Below are 7,296 nucleotides of genomic sequence, written 5' to 3'. Positions count from 1 at the left end.
AAAGTCCTCCTAAGTGAAGAGGCAATTGGCAGAACCCAAGGGATATGCAACCTATCCCCTGCTATTCAGTGTGTCATCTGCTTTGCTCACACCACTGTGTTGATGCATTGCAGATACAAACCCAAGATCTTGTACAATTGTACAGTTGAGTCAGTTTTAAGTGTGTAGAAGGGTTCCCCCTTTCTGAACCCACACATTCTTGTCTTAAGCTCTTCCAGGCCAGGGATAAGAGCTGTGAAGTCTTATCTTCACTCACCTTTCATCTGCTTCACCTTAGCCCCTCAATGGCAAGGTTAAGAGCACATTCACCCAGTTCCAGAGGTTTGTTTGTTGAGGTTGATATGACCCCTCGACTAAAACCTAACCCTTGTTTGAGCCACTTGCTTGTGTATAGTGTGTGCTATCTGTGCTTGTAGGATTGTTTGACTTGCTTCCTGTGCAAGTTAGGATTGTTTGACTTGCTTCCTGTGCAAGTTAGGTTAGTTTGACTTGCTTCCTGTGCAAGTTAGGGTTAGTTTAGACTTGCTTCCTGTGCAAGTTAGGTTTTGCTTGGCTTGCTTCCTGTGCAAGTTAGGTGTGTGTGTGGCTTGCTTCCTGTGCAAGTCATGTTTAGGATAGGCTGGCTCCCTGTGCCAGTTAGCTAGAAACCTTAACTTAGGGATGATTTGCATGATAACATCTAGGCTCGAGTCGTAGTCTCCCTAGTGTTGTGTCTCCCTCTGTTATATGGTTAGGCTAGTCCTTTATCCCTCTGTAGGGGAACTACATCGCCCTGATCTTCATACCAGATGAAGTATGTAGGCAGGAGATTGAGCTGATCTCTCCGGGCGCCTTTTCTTTTCTTTTGTGTGTGTGCTTGACAGTTATAGGCTGAGTCCCCGACTCCCTATTAACTTGTTGTGCTGTTGTGTGCTTGGAAGCTGATGTAAGTCCATCGAGTGGCATTTGGGTTCCAGTGTGCGTGTGTTTGGTTCGGATGCTGATGTAAGTCCAGTGATTGGCATTCGGGCTCCACGTTTGCCTGTGTCTTGTTTGTCTGTGTGCGTGTCAGCCGAGCTACGAATGCTCTGATTCTTCTCTCGTCCGAGAAGATACGTATGCATAGGATGCGATATCCTAGCGAGCATGTGTCGTTTCCCCAGTCCGAACTACTTCGACTCTGATGTCTATGCCTGATAGACTAAGTAGGCCCAGGATGCGACATCCTGCCGAGTCAGTTTCAGTCAGTTTCTTGCGTTTCTTTCAGCCAGTGTGTGTGAGTATTTGAGCAGTGTTTAGCAACCAATTTTCCTTTCTTCTGTGCGTGGATCCCGTAGAGTACTACGGATGCGTAGGGGTGCTAATACCTTCCCTTCGCATAACCGACTCCCGAACCCATCCTCTTTGGTCGCGAGACCATGTTCTTTCCTAGGTTTACTCTGAGCGTTTCCTTTCCCTCTTTTGGGATAAATAACGCACGGTGGCGGCTCTGTTGTTCTTGTTTTCCCGCCGGTTTTTCGCGTGATGCGACAGCTGGCGACTCTACTGGGGAAATAGAGAAGTTGACCTATGCTGGTCCATCTTCCCTGAGCGAGTCTCTCCTAGCGCTCTCTAGGTTAGGGCTTTGGTTGCTTTGCACTGTTTTATTGCATTCTTTGTATATATTTGCATTTACTGTTTGCATTTATTATTTGCATTAATGTTTGCATTCATTCATATTCATCTGTTCATCTGGCTGTGTTTCTCTGTTTGGGGTGGGAGTTACTCGAGGTAAAAGGCCCAATACCCAGGCCATGAGTGAAATCTAGGATACCTAGGAATAGAGTGATTCATGGGAAGCGGGTGGTATTGCGCCACTTAGCGGAACATTGATATCACGAGCAGTTCAGACCCTGGTGGGATGTTATCGTTACATACTTCGGGTGTGTATATGATGATGTTCTGCGAAAGGTTATCTATGTTGCGTTTCTCTCGACCTTACCCTGGCCTAGATGACACCCGTGAGCGGGGCGGGATTGATCATTTTAACAGGTACAGTTGGTGACTCCTGGTACTGATGGTGACTACGAGTTATATTTCTGGACGCCGGAGGTTTGACCCTGGTTTTGATCAGAGGGTTCCGTTTATTTCGGATCCCTGGGCTGAACTTGAGGGTACTCGCTCAGATGGTGACTCAGTTCTCCAGACATGGGTTCAAATGCCAGTTGATCAGATTGACTTTGGGTTTCAGATGAGTGTGGTTCAGAATTCCAGCCGAAGCTTTGACCCTGTGCCTTGGGACGCACAGCCTGACCAGTCATGTTGCATTATTTGCATCATAGCATGTTTATTTTCCAAAAGATAGTAATGCATGAAAATGAAAAAAAAGTTAACTCGCATACACATATCCTTTATCAGGATCATTCATGATAAGATAGCATCCGCATCCGCATCATGCATACCATGCACATATCATTCTTGCATTGCAGACATGTTTGGAGGGACTTCTCACCTTGGTTCCTGACTGAGACAGGATTGCTGATCGTCGTCTGCATCGGTACTCAACCAGACTCAATCATCAGAGGATTATGGACCAGGTTCAGACAGAGTTGGCTGAGATGAGGGCAAACATGGCCCAGTTCATGACAATGATGCAAGGAGTTGTTCAGGGGCAAGAGGAGCTGTGTGCCTTAGCCCAGAGACTGGAAGCCATGATTCCACCAGTCCACCGTGCTCCACCAGAGGGGGTCCCCGTTAATGATCAAATTGCTGCTGTCACTATTCCCGTCAACAACTACGACGTGGATGATGATTTGAGGGGTATCATAGTCAATGGACAGCCGCTTGCTACAGAGACTGTTAATGTCAGAGCAACCTGCGCTCCGGTTCGCCATCCTGGCTCTTCAAGTTCTTCCGGTTCTAAGAAGCCATCCTCTGGGGCACCCAAAAGGGGAGAAAGTGAAACAAATGCTGTGCACCGTCGGAGGAGTGTGAACAGAGGACAGTATCGTCAGGCTGCTGCTGTGACTATTCCAGCAACTCAACCTCAACAGCAACAGAGAAGACCAGCTCAGCAGCATCAGCGTCAGCAACATCGTCCTCAGCAGCAGGCTTACCAGCCTCCCTATGATAATCAAGCCGGTACAAGTAATGAGAGGAAGAAGATCATTTTTGATCCAATCCCCATGTCCTACGCCGAACTGTATCCCACTCTGATAGAGCGGAACTTAATTACTCCCAGAGACCCGCCGCCCATACCCGTCAACCCTCGATGGTGGTATAGGCCTGAACAACAGTGTGTGTATCATTCGGGTGCTCCTGGTCATGACGTGGATAGTTGTTTCCAGCTGAAGATGAAGGTTCAAGACCTTGTGAGGTCAGGTATTCTGATTTTGGAAGACTTAAGTCCCAATGCTAATCGAGCTTGAAGATAACAAGTCCCGGGCTGGCGCTGACTTTTCTTCAGGAGGGTTGTTCAGAAAGCAGAAGCTGCTAATGCAAGAGATATCGACAGTTGTCATCCCTGGTGGGATCTATCACAATTGGGTCACTGTGGGCGTTCCTACGGTTGTTCATAAGTCTTTGTAATAATCACTTTGTTTAAAAACCCTTCTCCCATGCCAAAAGGAGAAGTGATAACATTGTTGGCAACATTTGGTGCAATGATATTCTCATTCAAATAAATTCATGTTAAACATTTGTTTTTTCCATTTGTTTTCCCTTTTCGCTTTTTGCATGAAATTGGTGATCACAAAAAACCTTAAAAAACAAGAATAAAAGCAATCTTTTCATCTGCATAACGATTGTCTTGTTTGATTTTTCAAAGAGCTTTTCATATCAAAATCTTTATGCAGGTTGTTTCTCAAACCCATTAAACATAATGATCGGACGTCATCTCCCAATTTTGAATTCCCTGTATTCGAAGCGGACGAAGATGATGTTGAAGGGATTCCTGACGAGATTTCCCGACTTCTTGAGCAAGAAAAGAAGATCACACTCAGCTGCATCTCGAGAATCAGCAGAACAGCCAACTGGGGCATTTATAAAAAAAAAAGAGAGAAAAAGAAAAAAAGGAAAGAGGAGGGTGCAAAATCAAAAAAAAAAAATCAAAAAAGCAAAATCAAAAGAAAGAAAAATCAGAAAGAAACAAAAAAAGATAGCACCCTCAAAGTCCCAAGTTGACTGATGCTGAATTCAAGCAAAAACGAAAGATCCACTGCCATGTTTTATGGTCAGAAAGCATTTGACAAGAAGATCAAGCCTCGTGTGTTCCGAGGGACCTTGTGCTCAAGAAAGTCTTGTCTTTCGTTCCCGATTCCAGGGGCAAGTGAACTCCAAGCTATGAAAGTCCGTATGTTTTCAAAAGAGCCTCTTCAGGCAGTGCTTTGACACTTACAGCAATGGATGAAGAAGTTCACTCGTCCTGTGAATTCCGATGCAGTCAAGAAATACTTCGCCTAAAACAAAGAAAAAAAGCAAAAGCTCGCTAGGTCGAACACCCCAAAGGGCGACTTAGGCAAAAAGGAGCGTCTCGGTGGATTGAAAACCCGAAAGGGCGATCCAGGCAAAAGTTAGAGACATTGAAAAAAAAAAGAGAATTTGCATCCCGCTAGATTGAACACCTCACACTGGGGCAATCTAGGCAAAAATTAGGGATTTGGCAAGTAACTGCATCTTGACAAGACTGTGCTGTACATCTGTCATCCGTCAGGAATTCTCAACTCGTCGTCGACTGAAGCTTTGAATACATCGAAAATTCAGAATGGTAGAGGAAAGGTCATTATGTTCAATGTAGCCCTCTTCCAATATACATCACCGATTTCAAACTTGTACAGATCTATGGAGTCTCGCCCTTTGCAGACTACCATTCCGTTACATCTACTTGAGCTTTTATCCCATTATTTGCACTCTTATTTGTTTTCAACTCAACAAATGTTTTGCATGTTTTTAATTGATAAAGTATCATTGTTTTCAAAATAAACAAAAAATTTCAAAAAATGGTTCTTAAACAAAGTGAACATTCACGATGATGGAAGGATACTTAGGAGACCCGCAGTGCTCTCCCGAGGGTGGTATGATTACCAACAGGTAAGACGTTTGTTCGTATCTCGAGCATAATTTTATCTTTGTCCTGCAGAACCTCGTATGGTCTCTCCTCAGTGAAGTTGCCCGATGCAGTGTTGTTTGAAGTTGTTCATCTTCATGTTCCCGGCAGTACAACATTCTTCCTCCAAGTCCCTGTTAGCCCTATTGTGGGGCATCTCCAGTATAGGTTTGTTTGAGCCTTACCATGGGGCATTCCCAGCAAGGTTGCTGTTGAAATACTTTTGTGGGGCAGTTCCCCAAGCAGAGTGTTTACTGAAGACGTTAGCATTCCTCTCTCCAGCAGAGCAGTCTTCTCCTCTCCCCGCAGGATGGTGTTGTTCCCTGATATCCCGATTTCCAGCAGATCGTGTTTTCTCTCTGGTGTTTTGGCCTTCCCTATGGAAGAAGAGTAGTACCGGGTGGTTGATCCTTAGACCTGCGTGTTGAGCATGTCTGTTTGTCAGCATTTATCATACATTTTAGGTAGAATGCATACATGCATAATCATAGCATTTGGATACTCATGATGCAACTGTTGCCGTATATCTGTTGATGGTTGTCTCCTGCTGTTTGTTGATACAGATCTCTCCAGTAGATCCTCCCTAGCGGATTTGGGTGTGTCTGATCTCTCCATATAGAGTCTACCCCTTAAGCAGAAAGTGTCAATCTTTCCTGCCATTTCCCCACTGAGATACATCCTCGTGGATGACGGTTGCTTCCGTTCCCTCCCTACACGGGATGGGTTTTCCCTATTGAGTTCTTTCCTCATTAGGATGAGTCTTGTTCAGTCTGCCTTTTTGGATCGATCCTAAACTGGCTCCCCGTCGACTGTTTCTTGTGATTCCCTGGGGCATAAATGAATAGTTGCTCACTAACCGGCACTCATTCATCTTATCCTCAGCGGAATCTGTGGGCCTCTACCTACAAACCGGTAGTTGTAAGTCCTATATTTGTGGTTTTCTACCCACTAGCTGGTAGTTGTAAAATCCCACTTTCATCCCCTAGCAGAGGTAACCTTTGTGGTTCATTCTGTTTGTTGGCCTCTACCTACAAACCGGTAGTTGTAAGTCCTATCTTTGTGGTTTCCTACCTACAAGCTGGTAGTTGTAAAATCCCACGTTCTCCCTTTGGAGGAGTCAACCCTTTGGGCTCATCCTGATTGATGACGGTTACTTTTTCCGTGGTTTTCTGCCTACAAACCGGTAGATGTAATCCCCTCTTTGTGGTATTGGTAGTCTTGCCTTGATCAAGCAGTATTGTCCCCATTGGGTCTTCCCCTTCTCTTTGGATACTTGCTCCGAGTTAGCAACTTTATCATCTGATTGGTCATCTTTTGCATACCTAGTCCTGGTACCCTGATGCCTTTCTTTTCGGTCGACTATTCATTTAACAACCTGCAACCCGGTTATGGATAATCTTCCATGCGAGTGTATTATCTACGTTTTGACGGCTATAGATAATATGACTTATAGTTTTCCGGTATTCAGACCGAAGGAGTTTCCGACGATCAGGTCGATGTACTCATGGCACTCAGGCCAATTTTCCGGTATTCAGACCGAAGGAGTTTCCGACAATCAGGTCGATGTACTCATGGCACTCAGGCCAATCTCCCGGTATTCAGACCGAAGAAGTTTCCGACGATCAGGTCGATGTACTTATGTTTTTTCCGGTATTCAGACCGAAGGAGTTTCCGACGATCAGGTCGATGTACTCATGGCACTCAGGCCAATCTCCCGGTATTCAGACCGAAGAAGTTTCCGACGATCAGGTCGATGTACTTATGTTTTTTCCGGTATTCAGACCGAAGGAGTTTCCGACGATCAGGTCGATGTACTCATGGCACTCAGGCCAATCTCCCGGTATTCAGACCGAAGAAGTTTCCGACGATCAGGTCGATGTACTTATGTTTTTTCCGGTATTCAGACCGAAGAAGTTTCCGACGATCAGGTCGATGTACTTATGTTTTTCCGGTATTCAGACCGAAGGAGTTTCCGGCGATCAGGTCGATGTACTCATGGCGTTCAGGCCAATTTCCAATTTTCAAATCGAAGAAGTATTCTCCTCTCCGTTGGTGTCGATAAGCGTCGAGTTTTTCCCGATCATCCGTTGATGATTTGGTTGTGTCCTTCTTCCCTAGTGAAGTATCCTCCTCTCCGTTGGTGTCGATAAACGTCGAGTTTTTCCCGATCATCCGTTGATGATTTGGTTGTGTTCACTCTCCCCAGTAGAGTTTCCTCCTCTCCGTTGGTGTCG

This window comes from Lathyrus oleraceus, chromosome 7, assembly GCF_024323335.1.
Source record: "Lathyrus oleraceus cultivar Zhongwan6 chromosome 7, CAAS_Psat_ZW6_1.0, whole genome shotgun sequence".
NCBI lineage: Eukaryota > Viridiplantae > Streptophyta > Magnoliopsida > Fabales > Fabaceae > Lathyrus > Lathyrus oleraceus.
The sequence above is the reverse complement of the archived record's forward strand: the minus strand, read 5'-3'. Positions refer to the sequence as shown.